Source organism: Acinonyx jubatus, chromosome C1, assembly GCF_027475565.1.
Source record: "Acinonyx jubatus isolate Ajub_Pintada_27869175 chromosome C1, VMU_Ajub_asm_v1.0, whole genome shotgun sequence".
In the NCBI taxonomy this organism is placed as follows: Eukaryota; Metazoa; Chordata; class Mammalia; order Carnivora; family Felidae; genus Acinonyx; species Acinonyx jubatus.
The window spans coordinates 137,864,761-137,886,606 of record NC_069381.1 but is presented as its reverse complement, the minus strand read 5'-3'; the positions used below and the strand labels follow the sequence as shown (position 1 = coordinate 137,886,606).

Genomic DNA, 21,846 nt, shown 5'->3' with positions numbered 1-21,846 from the left:
AATAAAATTCACCTCACTGGCTTTCTTTTCAAACTCCCAATCTTCCTGAGTCAGGACTCCCCAGGATTTGCAACTCATCACCAGACTAAGTTTCTCCACGACAAACAACAAGCATTCTCAAGGGACTAATTGTTCCCTTATCTCCAAAAACCCTACTGAAAAGGTGCTGAACTCACTGCAAGTCTTCTATAAGCCCTACCTTCTTGGGGGCTATGAGATACAAATATTCTCTCAAGAGTGCAATGAGAAAGATTCATTTAAAAAGGGCAAAAAATTAAGTTCTGTGCAGAAGACTAAATTGTAGCTCTGATTTTTAGTGTCAATGATCTAAAATATAAGATTGATAACCAAGAGGGCAAAAGAGCATTTTTATCAAATGCATGTATCAAGGATTGCGGAGCGCCTACTTCTCAAATGAGTCAGACATCCTAGCTATCAGGTGCCCCTGATAGACAGGAATCTGTGGATGATATGCAAGCAACCAAATGTATACTGAAAAAAAAAAAGCATATGTGCAATGTCTGATACTTCTCAAGGCACTTTCACTCATGATTTATCATTTGATCCTTGCATTAACCCTGGGAGGTAAGCAGAAAAAGAAAGATTTGACGAAGATAGGCACACAGATCTAAGTTAGCTAACTTGCCCACATTTGCAGAACCAACTGATTACTGGAGGCATCGATACTCTTATCTAGCTCTTTCTGTGTTCTTCATGCCGTAGCACATTGGGCAGCACACACAAATGCTATACATGTGAAATAACTAAATGATCACACAAGACAGGCATAACCAAGACCCAGGAGCCAGGCTGCTCACTTCAAGTCCCAGTGCTGTCAACCGTGAGAGTATGATTTGAGGTCATTTATTTAAAACACTCTGTGCATCAATTTGCTTACCTGTGAGGCAGGAATAATAATAGCACTCAGCCATTTGGGCGATTAGAAGGATCATGTATAAAGTGCTGTAGTGACCGACACATAGCAAAAGGCTCAATAAATGTTAGCTACCATAGTAATGAGCAGCACTGACTGAGGACCAAGAAAGATTCTCTGCTTAACCCAGATGCGACGCAAAGATCCCGAATCTTTCTTCGTATCAGGTGTGAGTTAGGTGCTGTATTAGTTTCCTGTCGCTGCTGTAACAAACCATAAATTCAGTAACTTAGAATAACATTACTTAATTTCATAGTTCTGAGGGTCAGAAGTCTGAAATGGGTCTTGCTGGGCTAAAATCAAGTGTCAGCAGAGCCGTGTGCCTATTGGATGCTCCATGAGAAAATCTATTTCCTTCTCTTTTCTAGCATCTAGTGGCCACCTGCATTCTTTAGCTGGTGACCCCTTTCTCCATCTCCAAGCATATCATTCCAATCTCCGTTTCTATAGATTATCTCCTCCTGCCCCCTGCTTCCCTCACCATGTTTTCTGCCCCTGCCCCTGCCCATTCTGCCTCCCTCTTAAAGGACCCTGGTGACTGCATTGGGCCCATGAGGATAATCTGAATAATCATCCTCTCAGGATCCCTAACTTAACCACAGCTACAAAACCCCTTTTGTCATTTAAGGTAACATTTGCAGGTTCTAGAGTTTAGGATGTGGCCATCTTTGGGGGTCCATTATTCAGTCTACCACAGGTGCCAAGGATACAGAAATGAATTTGATATAACTGCTGAGTTCAAGACGTTCACAGACTATTGAATAAAATACGTATTTTTTTTTTAAAAAAAGAAAACTAACTCTAGTGTACGTCAGACTCCATCACTCAGCGGTATTAGAGAAGTATAAACAAAGTACCCTGGGGTAACAGAGGAAAGATCCATTTATGTCAACCAAGAAAGGAAAAAAGGCCTCATGAATAACATGATACATGCAGAGAACCGGTCATTGGAATGTGTTTAAACTTGTGATGAAGGTAATTCCAGGAAAACACATGGAAAAGTCAGGAATATTGAATAAGCAACTGTTATCACAGCCAGGGAGACAAAGGAAGGAGCAAATGGGAGAAGGAAAATGTTGAAAAGGGACATGAAGGCTAGATCATGAAGAACCACCACAAGGGTGGGGGACTTTACAGAATGAAAAGCCATTGAAGGCTGCTGAACCTGTCATTCAGATTGATATTTTACAAAGAAAACTCCAGAGGCAGAAAGCAGAACTCAATTTAAGAGCTACTTCAATAGCGCACAGAAAAAGGGAAGGACTAAATTAAGAAATACAGGAAGTGAAGGCAAAGATGGATTTGAGACACATTCCCAAAGTGAAATCAATAGGACCAAGTGACTAAGTGAATACAAGTGGGAGACAAGAGTGATGCTGAATGTCTAGCTCTGGCAACTGGTGGATGCTGATGTCACTAAGTGATGCAGAGAACAGAGAAGAGGGGTCAGCTTCAGACATGCTGATTAGAACCCTTAAAGGTGCTAACTCTGACTGTTTAGCAAAAAGGAAAAGCGTACAAAAATGACATCTATGTGTCTGAGAATCTAAATAGAACAAATATTTGGCATCAGCAGACCCCGGCTCTGGTACTTTTCTGACATTTATTTAGCTTTGTGACTGTTGGACAAGTTGCTTAACCCCTCAGGGCCTTGGTTTCCCCATTTGTGAAGTAAGAAGTTGGGGGTGTTAGATAATCATTCAATTCCCTTCTCATTCTAACATCACATCGGTCTAATACCTGAGTCATTATTTCCTTCTCGGTTTCAATCACTTCTTCCAGCCACTAACAGAAAATCTGATGGGTCTTAATTTTCAAACAAAAGGGCCAGAGCTAGAAAGGTAAAGACAAAGGCACTAACAATCACTGCAAGCCTACTATGCACCAGACACCATTCCTGCCCTGCTCTCCTCCAGTCGCTTGTCCCACTTGGCCCAGACACCCCTGTGGGGTCCTAGAAATGACCAACAATTTTTATTTCTTTATAATCAATAATTCAAGAACATAACAAAGGAATACTGGAGGTGTTTTTGAAATATAATATATACACCAAGGGGATGGAGAGTGAACCATGCACACAATACGAGTGGCAAAAATTGCTTGATTATTTTTTTTAAATTCTACTTATTCTGCCATCATGTCAAAAAAATAGAAATTGAACTATCACCACCTTAAATTTCATGTTGCCGTGGGATTATAATTTGTAATACTAAAACAGTGGGACATTTATTTTTGTTCCATCTGTGCTGAAGCAGCTACAGGTTTCCCCTTCAGGGATGTATTTATGGCCATATCAGTCAATAAGCCCAGAGAAACAGCTCTCAGGGAATATAATCACCACTAACGGCAGAAATAAAATAAGCATGTTAACATGTGCTTGGTGAGATTCTTATAAATGTGTTCACCTATGCAGCCACCCAGAAGGACACTAAATTGAACCCTAAAAAAGAATGTCAGGTAACCATGTCCAAATCCTCCCTTAATCCTAGGAGACAATGCCTTTTCCAGCAGAAAGTGCTTACTCAGTGTCAATTATAATGCAAACAACAGACTGTGATACAGGCACTTGAAGTTAAAGCTCATAAAGCCCTCTTTAGCAGGAGAAAAATCTAATTCAATGGTCAAATGCCAATCAGGGTGGGATAACTAGGCAGCAGCTGAAAATACAAGATTTCAAAATCAACTGCAACTCCGTTGGGAATGCATTACTACTGAATGCCTGTCAGAGCAAAACATGAGTGAGTTAGCACCATTAACGTGGGAAAAAAAGAATGACTCCTATTTCAGTGAACACAGGTAGATTCCCAGTGAATTTTTACTTATGTTTTCTTGAACAATAATTGACATACAATATTATATTAGCTTCATGTGTACAACATAGTGACTTGACATTTGTATATATTGCAAATTGATCACCCCAACGTCTAATTGCCTACTCTCACCATACCGTAGGCAGTATTACTGGCTGTATTCCCCATGCTGTCCTTTATATTCCCATGACTTATTTATTTTATAAGTGGAAGTTTATAACTCTTAATCCCCTTCAGTCATTTTGCCCTCCAATTTCCATTCCCTCTGGCAACCAATACTCTGTTCTCTGTATCTATGAGCCTGGATTTTGTTTTCTTTGTTGTTGTTGTTGTTGTTGTGTTTTAGATTCAACTTATAAGTGAAATCATGTAGTATTTGTCTTTCTTTTACTTATTTCATTTAGCATAATACTCTCAAGATGCATCCATACGTCAGAAGTGGCAAGAGGTGCCTGGGTGGCTCAGTCAGTTAAGCATCCGACTTTGGCTCAGGTCATGATCTGTGGTTCACGGGTTCGAACCCTGCGTCGCATTTTGTGGCGCTCAGAGCCTGGAGCCTGCTTCGTGGATTCTGTCTCCCTCTCTCTCTGCCCCTCCCTGGCTCTTACTCTGTCTTCTCTCTCTCAAAAATAAATAAAATATTAAAAAAAATTTTTTAAATGGCAAGATTTCACTCTTTTTATGGCTAAGTATTCCAGTGTACATACATAACACATCTTTATCCATTCATCTATTGATGCACACTAAGGTTGTTTCCATATCTCAGTTATTGTAAATAATGCTGCAATGAACATAGGGGTGCATATATCTTTTCAAGTTAGTATTTTCATTTTCTTCAGATAGAAACCCAGTAGTGGGATTGTTACATAATATGTTAGTTCTATTTTTAATTTTTTGAGGGACCTCCATACTGTTTTCCATAGTGGTTGCATTTTTGTATATGGTGTAAGACACTGGTCCAGTGTAATTCTTTTGCATTTAGCTATCCAGTTTTCCCAACATCATTTACCGAAGAAACTGTCCTTTCCCCATTGTATATTTTTGCCTCCTTTGTTGTAAATTAATGGACTATACACGTGTGGGTTTATTACTGTGGTCCCTTCTGTTCCATTGATATGCATGTCTGTTTTTATGTTAAAACCATATTGTTTTGAATACAATAGCTTTGTAATTTAATTTGAAATCAGGGCATGTGATACCTCCAGCTTTGTTCTTCTTTCTTAAGATTGCTTTTGCTAGTCAAGATTTCTATGGTTCCATAATCCTAAATTTTAGGATTGTTTGTTCTAGTTCTGTGAAAAATGCCATTGAAATTTTGACAGGGATTGCACTGAATCTCCAGATTGCTTTGGGTAGTATGGACATTTGGACAATATTAATTCTTCCAATCTAGAAGCACAAAATATCTTTCCATTTCTTTGTGTCTTCTTCAATTTCTTTCATTAATGTCTTACAGTTTTCTGTGTAAAAGTCTTTCACCTCCTTGGTTAAATTTATTCCTAGGTATTTTATTCTTTTTGTTGCAAGTGTAAGTGGGATTGTTTTCTTAATTTCTCTTTCTCATAATTTATTATTAGCATATAGAAACACAAATTTTTGTATATTGATTTTGTATCTTGCAATTCTACTGCATTCTTTCATTAGTTCTAATAGGGTTTTTTTTAATGAAATCTTTAAGGTTTTCTATATATATAATATCATGTCATCTGCATAGAGTATCCATTTTACTTCTTTTCCAATTTGGATGCTTTTTATTGCTTTTTTTCCCCCTAATTGCTGTGGCTAGAACTTCCAGTAATATGTTGAATAAAAGTGGGGAGAGTGCACATCCTTGTTTTGTTCCTGATCTTAGAGGAAAAGCATTCAGCTTTTCACTACTAAGCATGATGTTAGCTGTGGGCTTGAGGTTGTCATTTATGGCCATTATTATGTGAGGTACATTCTCTCTATATGCACTTGTTTGAATTTTTACCATAAATGGACACTGAATTTTGTCAAAAGCTTTTTCTGCATCTATTGAGATGACTGTATGATTTTTTTATTGTTTATTTTGTTAATGCAGTGTGTCACACTGGTTGATTTGTGGATGTCAAGCCATCCTTGCATACCTGGAATAAATCCCACCTGATTAGAGTGTGTGGTCTTCTTAATGCATTGTTGAATTCAGTTTGCTAATATTTTGTTGAGGATTTTTGCATCTATGTTCATCAGAGGAATTGGTCTATAATTTTCTTTTTTTGTGGTGTCCTTGTTTGGTTTTGGTATCAGAGTAATGCTGGCCTCATAAAATGAATTTGAAAGGATTCCTTCATCTATTTTCGGGAAGAATTTGAAAAGGACTGGTATCAATTCTGCTTTGAATGTTTAGTAGAATTCACCAGTGAAACCATCTAGTGCTGGACTTTTGTTTGTTGGTAGGTTTTTGATTACTGATTTAATCTTCTTGCTCGTGATGGGTCTGTTCAGATTTTTTCTTTCTTCATGAATCAGTCTTGGTAGATTATATGTTTCTAGTAATTTATCCATTTCTTCTGTGTTGTCAAATTTGTTGGCATATAATTGTTCACTGTAGTCTCTTATGATCCTTTGTATTCCTGTGATATCAGTTGTAACTTCTCTTCATTTCTGATTTTATTTAGTTGAGTCCTCTTTTTTCTAGGTGAGACTAGCTAAAGTTTTGTTAATTTTGTTTATCTTTTCAAAGAAACTAGCTCTTCAGTTCATTGATCTTTTCTATTGTCTTTTCAGTCTATATTTCTTTATACTCTGATCTTTGTTATTCCGTCTTCTGCTAACTTCGGGCTTTTTTTTTGTTCTTTTTCTAGCTCTTTGAGGTGTCAAATTAGGTTGTTTGGGTTTTTCTTCTTTCTTGATGTAGGCATTTATTTCTGTGAACTTCCTTCTTTAGAACTGTTTTTGCTGCATCCCATAAATTTTGGTATATTTCCATTTTTATTTGTCTCCAGGAATTTTTTTATTTCATCTTTATTTTCCTTGACCCACTGGTTGTTTAGTGTCATGTTGTTTAATCTCCACATTTGTGTGGTTTTTCCAGTTTTCTTCTTGTAACTGAGTTCTAGTTTCATACCACTGTGGTTAAAAAAGATGCTTGATATGATTTCAATCTTCTTGAACTTACTGAAACTTGTTTTGTGGCCGAACATGTGATAACTCTCATGGAGAATGTCCCATGTGCACGTGAGAAGAACATCTATTTTGCAGCTTTGGGGTGGAATATTTCACACAGATCTATTAAGCCCATCTGGTCTAACATATAATTTAGGCTGATGTTTCCTGTCTGCATGATCTATCCATTGATGTAAGCAGGGTGTTAAAGTTCCCTACTACTATGACATTGCTGTCAATTTCTCCTTTTAGGTCTGTTAATAGTTGCTTGATATATTTTGGTACTTGTATGTTAGGTGCATAGATATTTATAAATGTCATGTATTGCTGGATTGATTCCTTTAGCGTTAGGTAATGCTCTTCTTTGTCTTTTGTTACAGTCTTTGTTCTAATTTTTTTTAGTGTTTATTCATTTTTGAGAGAGAAAGACAGTGTACAAGTTGGGCAGGGGCAGAGAGAGAGAGAGGAAGACACAGAATCCGAAGCAGGCTCCAGACTGTGAGTCGTCAGCACAGAGCTTGATGTGGGGCTCGAATCCACAAACTGTGAGATCATGACCTGAGCTGAAGTCCAATGCTTAACTGACTGAGCCACCCAGGTGCCCCACAGTCTTTGTTTTAAAGTCTATTTTGTCTGATATGAGTAGAGCTACATCAGGTTTATTTTCATTTCAATTTGCATGCAGTATCTTTCTCTGTCCTTTCATTTTCAGTCTGTATGTGTCCTTACTTCTGAAGTGAGTCTCTTTTAGGCAACATATAAATGAGTCTTGTTTTTTTATCCATTTAACCACTCTGTCTTTTGACTAGAGAATTTACTTCATTTACATTTAAAGTAATATTGATAGGTATGTACTTTTGCCATTGTATTGTTTTCTGGTTCTTTTGTAGTTCCTCTCTCTTCTTCTCTCCTCTTTCTTTCTTCCTTTGTGGTTCAATAATTTTCTTTAGTGTTATGTTTAGAAGTCTTTCTCATTTTCTTTTGTGTATTTATTATAAGTTTTTGCTTTGTGGTTACCACGGGCTTCACATATAACATCCTTTGTATGTGACAGTCTATTTTAAGTTGATAGCAACTTCAATTTACATACATTACAAAACTCAATATTTTCAATCACTCACTCCATGTTTTGGTTTTGATGTCACATTTTACATTTATAATTTTATGAATCCCTTAACTAATGATTATATTTTTAGTTTATTTTAGTACTTTTGTTTTTTGACCTTCATACTAGTTTTTTAAGTGATTAATCCACTACCATTACTCAATATTTACCTATTCCAATTTGATTTTTATTTTCATACATTTTCTTGTCTTTAGTTATTGACATTTATTTTCAGCTTAAAGAAGTCCCTTCTTTTTAATTTTATTCATTTTTGAGAGAGAGAGAGACAGAGACAGAGCATGAGTGGGGGAGGGGCAAAGAGAGAGGGAGACACAGAATCTGAAGCAGGGTCCAGGCTCTGAGCTGTCAGCACTGAGTCTGATGTGGAGCTTGAACTCACAGATCGTGAGATCATGACTTGAGCTGAAGTTGGACGCTTAACCAACTGAGTCACCCAGGCGCCCTTTAAAGAAGTCCCTTTAACACTTCTTGTAAGGCTGGTTTAGTGGTGATTAACTCCTTTAGCTCTTGCTTATCTGGAAAACTCTTTATCTCTCCTATCCTGAATGATAATCTTGCTGCGTAGAGTAGTCCTGGCTGGACGTTTTTTTCCTTCCAGCATTTTAAATATGTCATGCCACTGCCTTCAGGCCTTCAAAGTTTCTGCTGAAAAATCTGCTGATAACCTTATAGGAGTTTTTCCATTGTATATAAGTTTGGTTTCCTCTTGCTGCTTTTAAGATTCTCTCTTTAACATTCTAATTATAACGTGTTTCAGTATGGTGAAGGGTGCCTGGGTGGCTCAGTTGGGTAGGCATCTGACTCTTGATTTCAGCTCAGGTCATGATCTCATGGTTTGTGAGTTGAAGCCCCACATCAGGCTCTGTGCTGACAGTGCAGAGCCCACTTGGGACTCACTCTCTCCCCCTCTCTCTGCCCCTCCCCCATTAGTTCTCTCTCTCTTTCTCTCAAAATAAATAAATAAACTTTAAAAAATAAAAAATAAAAAAAATAGTGTATCTTGGTAAGGATCTCTTTGGGTTTATCTTACTTGGAACTCTCTAGGATTCCCAAACCTGGGTATCTGTTTCCTTCCCTAGATTAGAGAACTTTTCAGCCATTATTTCTTCAAATGAGTTTTGTGTCCCCTTTACTCTCTCTTATCCTTCTAGGACCTATATAATGTGAATGTTATTCCATTTGGTGTTTTCCATAGGTCTCTTAAGGTATTTTCTTTTTTTTTTTTTAATTCCTTTTTTCTGCTCTGTCTGGGTGACTTCTGTTGCTTTGTCTTCCAGCTCACTGAACTGTTCTGTTTTTATCCCACCTACTTTTGAACCCCTCTAGTGTATTTTTCAGTCCAGTTATTATATTCTTCAGCTCTGTTTGTTGAAGTTCTTACTGTGTTCATGCACTCTTCTCCCTAGTTTGGTAGGCATCTTTATTACTATTGTTTTGAACTCTTTATCAAGTGGGTTACTTATCTTTGTTTCAGTAAGGTCTTTTCCTGAAGTTTTGTCTTGTTCTTTTGTTTGAAACATCATATTCTTCTGTCTCTTCATTTTGCCTGATTCTCTGTTTGTTTCTAAGTATTACATGAAGCAGTTACCTCTCCCAGACTTGAAGGAGGGTCCTTGTGTACGTGAATAAACTATGAATACCAGAATACAATCCCCCTGGTCACCAGAGCCAGGTGCTGGAGGGCTGTCCCCTGTGAGGGCTGTCCCCTGTGTGGGCTGTGGATGCCCATCAGCTGTGGCAAGGCTGAGGTTGCAGCACAGGGGAGATGGTACACTTGCCCAGATGGCTGTGGCATTGGTACCCCATGGGGGGGGGGGTTGGCAGCATGTTCATCTGGCTCATTGTGGCACAGCTGTAGTACAGGAGGGTGAGGCTTCCCGGCCTGCACTAACAAGTTAGAAGGAGGCTGTCAAAATGGCACCCACCAATGCCAGTATTAGCAAAGTTGAATAAGATTGCAGAAAGTGGCACCTGCCAGCACTTCCATCCCTGGACAGAGTCCCAACAGTTTCCTGCCCTCCAGTAGTTACTTTAAGATTAGTAATGGGTCTCCTTCACATATGATCTAGGTGTTTTTCAAACTTGTGCTTTTGTACTAGGTCCCAGCATGAGTGAGTCTGTGTGTCATCCCCTACGGGTGGCTTCTCCATCCCCTACAGTTTTACAGTTTTCCTAGAGATAATCCCCATTGGTTTTATGATTCGGAGGCTGGCCTCTCCAGTGCAGAGCCCAAGAGTTGGGGTGCCTGATGCAGGGCACAAATCACTCACTCCTCAGGAAAAGGTTCATATTGTTGAGATCCCTCCTGGCTGTGTGCTGCTACACCTGGGTTGGGGTTTTTGGCAAAACCCATTTCTACCTCTCCTACTCATCTGGATACGGTCTCAATATGGCCCTTTTATCCTGTGTTGTGCAGGTGCTGTTCATCTAGTTTTCAGAAAATTTTTAGGGGAAATTATCCCTATATGTAGCTATAGATCTGTTGTGTCCATGGGAAGAAGTGAGTTCATAATCTCCCTACATTGACATCTTGAACCACCTTCAGAATCCCAGTAAACTTTTGAAGAGTTACATGTTAAATTGGTTTGGAAAGCTTTCTTAGCCTAAAAGGTATGCACAAACAAACTTGGATAATGAAGACAAATTAGAAAATAAGAAAAATCACAAGTGCATTTCTCCAACTATTATACATGTTATACATACATAAAGAATCAAATATCTCCTAAGGCAGTCATGAAATTTTGGACTCATGACTGATCCATTCATCCCAACAAAATATTTAGCCTTTAGAAAAGGGCATTATCTCCTGAGCCAAAAGAAGAGTGTGAGCTTCATCATTTGACCTTTTCATTTGCCTTCTCCCAAGCTGCCACTTCTCCCTGAATTATAAAAAGGAAAATGAGCATCATTGGGGCTCAAGGAAAAAGACCAGAAGAGACTTGCTCTACACCATTGACTCAGGAACTCTCCTCTCCATACATCTTGCCCCAAGTTATTTACCAAATCAGGAAAAGCAACATCATGCAAAGTAGAAGTGAGGGGGAAAAAAGAAAGTATGTGGCAGAGGCCAGGTAATCACGTTTGGGAAGAGAGATATGATGTGTCCATAAGGAAGGAAAACATTTCACGTGTTTTCTCTAGTCTACACCGATTCTCCTTTTGCTGATACATAGGAAAAGGGCCACCAATGGCAAGTACATGTGGTTCTACCCCCAGCCACAGCTTGATTGGTCCAAGCTGATATCTGTCCCAGGCTGAGCCAATCAGCTCTCTTCCCCAGTACTGTTGGTCTGGGACCAGAGAGAGCATGAGTCAGTCCTATATGCAGTGGCATAAACTATTAGACGTATGCATCTTAGGAGGATTTGAAGTCATCTCTCCCATCTTATCTGCACCTGGTCTACAGTATGAAAACATGAAACCAACAAGCTGGGAGATACCAAGAAATAAGGAAAGAGTATCAGATGCATTCAAGTCCCTGCTAGTGAGGCCCAGCTATAGCCCTGGTCTTCTAGCCATTTCACAGTCTGACTCTTCCTTCAGTTATTCTACACTTAATCACATAAGAGAGGGATGGCACAGTCCAGCACCATAAAAATTTACTCTTAGTTAAGTACACAGACCCAGCATGCAAAGGCCAGTCCTTACAGAATACAGGGAGAATAAATTAGGTGCGAGAAAAAGATCAATTCTGCTCCACACATGAGATAACCTTTTAAAAATAAAATTTCTTAAGTTGATTTGACTTGGGTTTTTGCTGCTTATAAACAAGAAAATCTAAATACTTGATTTAAAAAAAAAGATGTGATGCCTAGGTACCTATGAATGTAATAGGGGACTTGGTGGGATGACTTGTTTGAGAAGCTAAGATCTCCATGACATTTGCCATCTGAGTGTGCAAGAGTCCTTTGCCTTGCTGACACTGGAGCTCTTTGAAAACTGCTTACTCACATACATGGATATATGTACATATGTGTGTACAGATGTTAATGATGATCAGGCCTTTCCTCAGCAACAGAGGTTAAAACTAGTATGTCCTCTCCCTGAGTCAATGCAGTCTCAAGACAATGTGAGATTATTGTGGGGGAATAATAAAAACCACTTGGCAGCCCTCAAAGAAGTTTTGAAAGGTTACAATTTTCTACAACTATATGCAGACTTTGAGAAAGTATATAAAATGCTAATGTGACCAGCATCATACATGAAAGCATATAAAAGGTTTACGTGATAATGTTGATTAGAAAACCAGGTCTCATGCAAGCAATTATAACTGACACTTGGAGACAGATTTAATTTCTATCATATCAATTTAAACAATGCACCTGAGCAAAAGGTGATCTTCCCCAAAACTGTATGATGGTTAACTAACAAGTTTTGATATTTAGATATTGAACACTGAGATTCATGCTAGTTTTCTTGGTCATCTCCAGGTAGATTCGTCTACCAGTCTGAAATATTAAAAACATCTAAACTGACATTCAATATAACTTTGTAAAGAGGAAGCCATTTACCAGGAATAATTTTTGTCCTACAAGGAAAAATATATAGTTAATTTTACATAAAAGATTGTAAAATAAATTTCAAGATAAAGTATATAATTTTATACACTATTTTAAAATAAAATATTAATTAATGTAGGCACTTTTATTTAAATAAATTCTAGTTCTCTTCACATCAGCATCTCAAAGGCCACTTCAAAACACAAGTAGGTGCCTACAGGTCCCTGGTTCCTCAAGCTTCCCAAATGCCTAATTCTTGGGGCTCTGGAGCTCCAAAAGCAAACAAATCTGCACCTTGTGAGTAAGTGGAAGAGGGAAAAATTTCAGCTGGGCCTGCCATCTTATTAACCAATACGCCAAAGTTAGCTTCTTCTCCAGATTTGGCAGATCATTAGTATCCCTGAGCCTCTGTTCAGACTTGAAGCAGACTGGCTTTTTCATACAGTGAAAGGTCAACTTCTCTCCCAGCCTCCTTCTCTCCCAGCCTCCTTATATACCACAAAGTGGAGGGAGAAGGCAAGCACAATGACTGAAGTTGAGGGAATCACTTCATGTGTTTCCCAACAACATAGATGCATTCCTTAATACAAACTGGACAAGGGCCAGAAAGAGCCAGCTGTAAGCCCACTAGCCTCTTGTTCCTTCAGGTGCTGATGTTCTGTGTGTCAAGTTTCAATGGCTCTGCCATTTTCTCTTAAAATGAAAAGAAGTTAGCTAATGTAGCTGAGATACGAGGAGCCACCCTCCACAGCCACCATTGTCACCGCTGCTTCCTCTTACCTGCCCTAAGCACCTGTGCAACCTGTCCATAGAAATGTTGCACAAAGTGTGTGTGTGTGTGTGTGTGTGTGTGTGTGTGTGTGTGTGTGTGTGGAGGGGTTTGGAGAGCGGGGAGACAGGGAGGAAAGAAGCACGGCATCTTCTGTTTGCATCTTTCCGATACCAGTCCCTATCCCTAGTTATAACTTTTCATGCCAGGCATCATGATAGAACTCCTTTGAAAACTAGCAAAATACACCACTAAGGTGTGCTCAGTTTTCTGAGCAAAGCTTCAGCCCCCTGCATGGAAGGCAGAACCACCATGTCTGGTTCCTCATTAACCAGAGCTCATTATCACGGCCCCCCTGCTTTCACCATCATCTGACTGATGCCAGAAAGTTTTGATTTACAAGCTGGAGGGTCAGAGAAAAGAGCCTTGAAAAGGTTTCTTTTCTTTTTAATGAGCATATTTAGGTTGTTATGAGTCAAGTTCAAAATTCAAGTCACATATGAACAATTTTTATAGGAGAAGGAGTAACCTGATGTTCAAATTCATTTGCCTCCCATTTTGAAGTAATTCATCTTTAAAATTTCTGTGAAAATTCTACAGTTGCCCAGAAAATGGCACCAACCATCTGTAAGTAAAAACAAAAGCTCTCTATAGTATATATCACAGGTTCAAAGCACTTTGGCATCGGCAGATTGAACACGTTGTTAAAAGAATTTAACTGCAAGAAGAGCTACCATAATTACAAAGCAGCTGGTCTAATGTTGACAAAACAACTTTTAAAGGCTTTCAGAAGCCTTAAAGGCTAATCAATTAAAAAGGCATGAATAGTAATGTGCATCCTCTCCTTAACACTGTGAGCTGCATCTCCCACAAATGCAGTGAGGTTTTCATTTTGGAACAATCATTTCTTATGTCCTACAATTAAGCCGAACACGTGAATAAATTCTAAGTTGTGTCTAGGTGAGACCATTATACTTAAAATAAAATAACTCCATAAAACTCAATTATAAACATTGAACTTAATGAGCATTTCCATACCAGCAAAGTTATTATCAAAATGTCAACAGCTCATGCCAGAATTTGTGCTTACTTTACCAAGAGCAGGCAGAGGAAGTGTTTTAGATTGTCGTCTACACTGGCCAAGGATATGCTGGAGGCATGAAGAATAAATGAACGGATGAATGGATGGATGTTGGGACGAGTCTGTACTCAGCATCCAAAGAACACTGACTTAATCCCTTTGGGATCAGCCGAGGGGTCATGTTGGAAGGCCTCCTCTGAAAGGACCAGCCAGTTTCCTTGAAGGTCCAGCTGGAAGTCCATCTCTCACGGGCACCTTCCACACGCTTCCCACAAGGCTTGTTTCTTTACCAAATCCCTCACCTTCAGAGAATTAGAAAGGATTTTATATATCACGGGATCCAATCCTTTTTAGGACCCAGCTAACTTTTCCTATAGAAGGCCAGATAGTAAATAATTCAGGCTTTGTGAGCCACAGAATGCCACCACACCACTCACATCTACCATTGTAGCATGAAAGCAGCCTGCATGAGATTTACACAAATGGGCATGGCCAGGTTCTGATAAAACTATTTACAAGGGAAAGCAGGAAGCCAGACTTGGCCCACGGTCGGTAATTATCTGACCCCTACTCTACCAACGTGAGTCGCCTTGTTCCCATTCGGGGTCCAGGGAGCCTCTTTCGGAACACCTCCAGGGAAGAAGGTCAATCCCCTCAAAGCGGCCTCTCCCACCTTCTGAAGCTTTCCCTTCTATCGACTGCAATGAATCTGTCCGCAACCTGCGGGCACTGTCACATCTGTGCACCCTGTCCTCTCCTAAATCATTCTCCCGCCCCAGTGTGCTCTGCACAGGTAGGCCTTCAAAAATCCTTTCTATAATTAAAGAAAATACCACCAGTGTTGTCTTCTGGAGCCCCAGAGAGTAAGCCAAATACCTCTTCCACCAGACAGCCCTTCATGTATTTGAAGACAACTGTGGGATATGGCATTTTCTGTCTGCGTCGCTCATTTGAGATCTATCTCACAGTGCATTTGATTGTTAGTTTTCTTCCTCCATGTACACACTTTTTTCCTCCTCATTTAGATGGCAAGTGAAGCATAGTCCCTGGCACACAAGCTCCATTTAGTTTTACGAGACAGAGTGGCAGGACGACCACAGAAATATCAATCAACACATCTTTTTAAACGCCTTTCTCCACAATGGGGACCTCTTCCACTACAGGAGGTGGACAGCTCACCACAGCCGCTGGAAGGCTGCGAGTATGTCAAACGTCTTCAGATGTAAAAACTGATCTTTGAGAGGCAAAAGGCCTCCTTTTTCTGTCTTCTACCCCCCACCGGGATCCTGGAGTAAAATTTTAACGTGGCAGACTGCGGAACACCAACGTTCCAGCTGAGAATTCTGAGGCCGAGTCCGTTGTCCGTGCTGGTTGCACAGCTTCCTGAGGCCCCATCTTAGTCATGTTCATATCCTGTGCTATTTACCTCTCTCCTTAACAACCACTGCCCCAGAGCAACATGCCCACTGTTGGTATTTATGTGAAAGCACACTGTAGGACTTCAATAATGCACTCTCAAGTCCAAAAAGATTAATAAAAATCTTGAGTGCTCCTTTTAAACGAGCAATCGTCCTCAGGATAAGAAATTGGGTCCCTCACAGAAGTTTTCAAGGCACTGGTAAAATGAGTTTCTCACCATGTTACCTCTAACCTCTACTCCCCAGGCTAATTCTCTTTCACAATCGGTAGTAAAATATTCAAATAGGCTGTGTTTTAATATCTTAGTGAGAAAAGACTCTTTAAAACCATTACAAATACTTCATCGCATTTTATGTCACTTTACCTTTTTATGTTCCTTCTCCCCACTCTTGGGAAGGACAGGAAGGACACATCTCACAAAGTCCTGTACTATATGCACTCTTTAGCAGTGACCCCAGGTGCAGAATCCCTGCGTGAAAGAAAGACCTGTTTATGGACACTCATAGAGGGGTAGAGACACCCCAGCAAGGGGAGCCTGGGCACCTCCCATTCCATCCTCCAGAAAGCCCAGGACAAACCATCAACTCTACTGTATTGGACAGTGGACGTTAGACACTTGTGGCCACCTAAATTTGAGTTAAATACAATTTAAAATATAGCTCCTTAACCGCATTAGCCACATTTCAAGTACTCAGTAGCTATATGTTGGCCAGTGCAGATGTAGAACATTTGTCACCACAGAAGAGACTAGAAAGTTCTACTAGACAGTGCTAGTGGGCCCAGTGGGCCTCTCAGTGATGGCCACTCTCCAGCCAACACCTGTGGGGCTTGACCAATAAGCTGTCAAAGCCAACTAGAGCTGCACTCTGTACTTTCTTAAAGCCCAAAGAAAAAAATAGGGTATGGAAATGTCATACCTGGTTATGCCAGACAATTAATACCACACTGGTTTAAAGGTATTCTTTAAATAAAGTGAAAAAAAAAAAAAAGAAAGAAATCCATAATTTGCTCTTATCTCAGGGAGTTCTGCCAAAGTCCCCAGCCTTTGCAACTCCATGAGAAACTTTTATACAGAATAAAAAAGCTGGATTCTCATCTGGATTCTAGTAAAAAGTAGGGGGAGAGGGAACAAGAGGCACAATTTCTCTGTTTTTCTGAACTCAGCATCCTTTGTATTATTTTATGAAGTTCATCTATGCTTTAATCATCATTTTGCATGAAAAAAGAATGGGGCTTTTTGCCTTTATAAAGTAGGACTCCCAAGTTCTAAAGAAAGCATTAAAATACTTCTGTGCCTTAGATTTATCATCAGGAAGTAAAGTTGTTCAATAATCTGCATCTAGATAGCACAGCATATAATTGTTTTTTTCAGATTACTAGAATCACCACCTCTCTAAAATCTAAGAACAAGAGAAAGTTGCTAATAAATTTTAAATTTCCCACATAGTTACTTTGGAGAATGTAAAATTATGAGAGTAACTAAATTCAAATTTCAGACTGCTTTCTGAAATATGAGATGACCCCCTGATAGTCTATAAAGTCTGTGGAACATCTGTTTTGATAACATATGTACTTAAAATTCCCCACATGTCAGTTTCAAGTTACTACAAAATATAAGGCGGCACCAGCTGCAAGGATAAGGAGGAAAAGCTGTTAGCAAAGTGCCAGGAAATGTTCAAGATTTTAATGGGACCAAGTCTCTTTACCATTTGCATATCATCATCCTAGGAAACAGACCAAACAAGAGACTAGAAATCCTACCTCTTCCACTTGTGAGAAAATTCCACCATGATCTTGCTATATTTTCCTTTACTACCTTCCTAGTAAGGAACTATGGTATGTTTAATTCTGGTAACTTTTTTTTTTTAATTGAAGCATAATTGACACACAATGTTACCTTAGTTTCAGGTATACAACACAATGTTTATACACACAAAGTTTATAGGTTACGCTATGCTCACCACAAGTGCAGTTACCATCTATTATCACATGACGCTGTTACTGTCATATTTCATCCCCATGACTTATTCATTCCATAACTGGAAGTCTGTACCTTCCATTCTCCTTCTCCCATTTTGCCCATCTTCCCAGCCCTCTTCCCTCTTGCAACCATCAGTTGTTCTATGTATTTATGGGTCTGTTTTTGCTTTGTTTCGGTTTTTAGATTATACACTTATAAGTGAAATCATATGGTATTTGTCTTTCTTTGTCTGACTTATTTCACTGTGCATAATACCATTTAGGTCCATCCATCTCCTCGCAAATGGCAATATCTCATTATTTTTATGGCTGAGTAATATTCCATTATATATATATATATATATATAATCTATATATTATAATATAATCTATTATATAATATAATATATATAACATATATCATATCTTCTTTATATATTCATCTATTGATGGACACTTGGGCTGCCTTCACCTTAGCTATTGTAAATAATGCTACAATAAACAGAGGGGTGCTTATATCTTTTCACATTACTATTTTCATTTTCTTTAGGTGAATATTCAGTGGAATTACCAAATCATGTGATATTTCTATTTTTTATTTTGGGGGGAACCTGGACACTGTTTCCCACAGCGTTGGCACCAATTTACATTCCCACAAACAGTGCATGAGGGTTCTTTTTTCTCCACATCCTCACCAACATTTGTTGTCTTTTTGATAATAGCCATTGTGACTGGTGTGAGATAATACCTCATGGTGGTTTTGATTTGATATTTCTGGTATCTTCAACCAAAATGCTCTCCCCTCATTGTTTCTACCCCTCCAAATAGTACCCATCTGCAGGGACCAGTTTAATTTTCACACTTTCCATGAAAGTGACTTCATCTCTTCTAGCCTGCAAATTCCTACTTCTTCTGTACCTACAGCAAATAATAAAGGGTCATACAACTGCAACTTAATTGTCCTCCTTCTGCTCTGACACCCTGATCTAATCTCCTCATGTTTGTGGATCTGCTCCCATTTCATGGCTTTTACAGACATTGTGAAGCTCTCAAAGTTACCTCTCCCCAGAACTCATATCCATATCCCACCCACCCATCTACTTCATATCTCCACTAGAAAGCCTAACAAGTATCTCAAGTATAAGATGTCCAAAGCTTATCTGATCCTTTTCCAAATCTGCTCTTCCTCAGTCTTCCCATCTCAGTAAATGATAGCCCTACCCTTCCAGTTTATCAGCCATCTTTGACTCTGCCCTCTCACGCGTGCCCTGTATCCTGTCCTCAGCAAATCCTACCTCCTGCACACTCTTTCCAGATAGATGAAGCATGCCCCTTTTCACCACCTCCACTGCAACCACATGGATATAAACCAACATCATCTGGATTATTCCAACCTTGTCCCCCCTTCTATTATTCATTGTAACTGTAGCCAGTGGTCTTTTGAATCATACAATTAATCAGGTCATTCTTTAGTGCAAATTCTTCCAATGTCTTAATTTACTCAGTAAGGAAAGAGGAAGGAAGGAAGGAAGGAAGGAAGGAAGGAAGGAAGGAAGGAAGGAAGAAGGGAGAAAGAAGAAACGGAGGAAGACCTTTACAATAACCTCTAAAGCCCTGAATTATGGATGGCCTGTCTCTTATGTTTTTGAGCTTTCACTACTCTCTCTCTCTCTGGCTTACTTCACTCCTACACCAGTCTTCTTGCTGTTTTGAGAGTGAGGCATGATGCTACTGCAGGACCTTTGTGTTTCTGTCTGGAAGGCTCTTCCTGCAGCAGCCCCCAAGGCCCTTTCCCTTACCCGGCCCAGATGTTCAAGTGTTCATGAGACCTACACCATGAGGTCTCCTATGACCACCATGTTTAAAGTTGCCAACTGCCAACTGCTTCCCGTCCACCTCAGACATTCCCTCTTCCCCTCTTTGGTTTCTCCAAAGCACTTAGGACCATCTAACATACTGCATATTTTCTTATTTATGACCCTCTGATAGAACGTAACCTTTATGAGGACAGGGATTTACGTGAGCTTTATTCACTGCTTTATCAGAGACTTTTGCCTGTTTCAATCACTTCTGTGTTTCCACCTTCAACTATGATCGGCACAAGGCGATTCTCAAATATTTAAAGACAAAGACAGAGAGAAAGTCAGTTCCAAGCTCCATGAGGACAGTTTTCCATGTCTACCCTTCTTTTTTATATCCCTGGCTAGCACCCAGAAAAAAAGTACTTGTTGCCTAATTATTGCTATGTTTACATTGGCAAATGTAAAATTTAGGTCACTCAAACGGCTGGACATGTTAAATGTACACAGTGGTGATGCAATATTAAAAGAAGTAACTATTTTTAAAAGATTTCAAAGCTATTTAAACTTAAGCTCATAATCTCTATTCAAGTATGAGCAATCCTCACAATCACCAAGAAGAGACAGATTCTTAAGCGCTGCCAAAGAAAGATACAAATACCTGCCCAAAAAAGAGAGGAAAGGAAGCCTCGATACATCTATCATTTACTGGGTGAATTACAGCAAATAAAACTTCAATGCCAAGCCCCAAAACAAGTCATTTGGGGATTTTGGCCACTAGGTTGGTTATTAAAATGGACAGGTGCTTTTAATAAATCAACAACGCTTTGCCAAGCAATGATAATGATGATGGCCTAGACAAACTGCTATGAAACACTGGGGTAATGCAATAGAGAAAGGAAGAGCCCTTCCCCCCACCCCATCTACAAAGAGAAGGGTGTACATCCGTCATCTCCCAAACAGATAGTCTTTAAACAAGGGAGACTTACTAGTCAATACGTCTAAGAAATGGCTCAACCTTTCTACACATGCAGAGCGTTGCCTATAAAACATCAACAGTCAACTACAGACCAAATACACACTAGATTCTTTTTCACATAAGATAATTTGAAGACTATGCAGAAAGCTTTATGGAAATCCTTCATCCATAAAATGATTGAGCATCCTAAAAGGGGAATGCCATAACATGCCAAAACAAATCCTACCTAGTTTTTTGTGGCACTTAGGTTCAGGCCCATACAGAGCATCTCTTTCCCACGTGAAAGGACCCACGTCTCTTCCAAAGTTCACTGAGCTGCTGCAGCACAGAAACAACTGCGGGGATACATCTCTTCTGCTTTATAAATTCTGTACAAAAAATTCTAAGTAGAGTTATTTTATCTGTGGATACTTTTTTTTTTTAAAGGAAAATAAACATTAAACACTAGCATCATATTTGCGGGTTAAAATATCCACCTTTGATTGTTAGGAAAAATAGTGTTGTATGTCAGGTCATGAGTCCACGATGGCTTGGAATTGGTGATGATTATAGGAAGCACCATTCATTAACTAATCTGTTCATTTATTCAGCAAACACTGACTGAGTAGGGAGAGCCTCTGCTCATCAAATACCTACCGAGTATCTATCCACTTTGTGCCAGGCCTTGCGGTGAGTGATGAACTAAGGCACCGCACATATGTTTAAGGGTACAGGAAAGATGGCCTCTAAAAGATGAAGCTGAATTCAAAAACTGGAGCACAGTGTGCTCTGGAATCCTCATCAAGACAATTCAACGTGAGGAAGGAACCACAAGACCTCCCAATTGAGCCAATGCTATAATATGTCTCTTGTCACTTGGAAAAAGAAATGCTTAGCAATTGTCCACCAAATATCAAAATTCAATTTAGAGTTAAAAAATACAATTGAATGGGGGTGAAAAAATATAATTAAATGGGGGCGCCTGGATGACTCAGTTGGTTAAGGGTCCGATTTCGGCTCAGGTCACGATCTCATGGTTCATGAGTTTGAGCCCCGTGTCGGGCTGTGGGCTGACAGCTCAGAGCCTGGATCCTGCTTCGGATTCTGTGTCTCCCTCTCTCTCTCTGTCCCTCCCCTGCTCATGCTCTATCTCTCTCTCTCTCAAAAATAGATAAACATGAATATATATATATATATATATATATATATAATATATACAATTAAATGTATGCAACTATTTCTAATTTTTTAAACAAGCATAACTAAATAGGAATATTGATGTTTTATTAGACACATGCTTGAGTTCGAATAACAGAACATTTGACAAAGGCTCTTAAGAATTTAGAATGATGGAAAACAGATAACT

The 21,846-nt window shown here is 39.3% G+C and overlaps 1 protein-coding gene across 4 annotated transcripts in view; it reads right to left on the bottom strand.

Moving 5' to 3' along the window:
- The window catches only part of LYPD6 (LY6/PLAUR domain containing 6), a 122,836-nt gene that overhangs the window by 88,180 nt on the left and 12,810 nt on the right, over positions 1–21,846 (bottom strand). The window contains exon 2 of one of the 4 annotated variants that reach the window (XM_053215038.1): positions 16,129–16,233. The exons of the other annotated variants lie outside the window; for them this stretch is intronic. The gene's annotated coding sequence lies outside the window, so the exon portion shown is untranslated. The remainder of the gene's footprint in view (positions 1–16,128; positions 16,234–21,846) is intronic. 4 annotated transcript variants of the gene reach the window in all.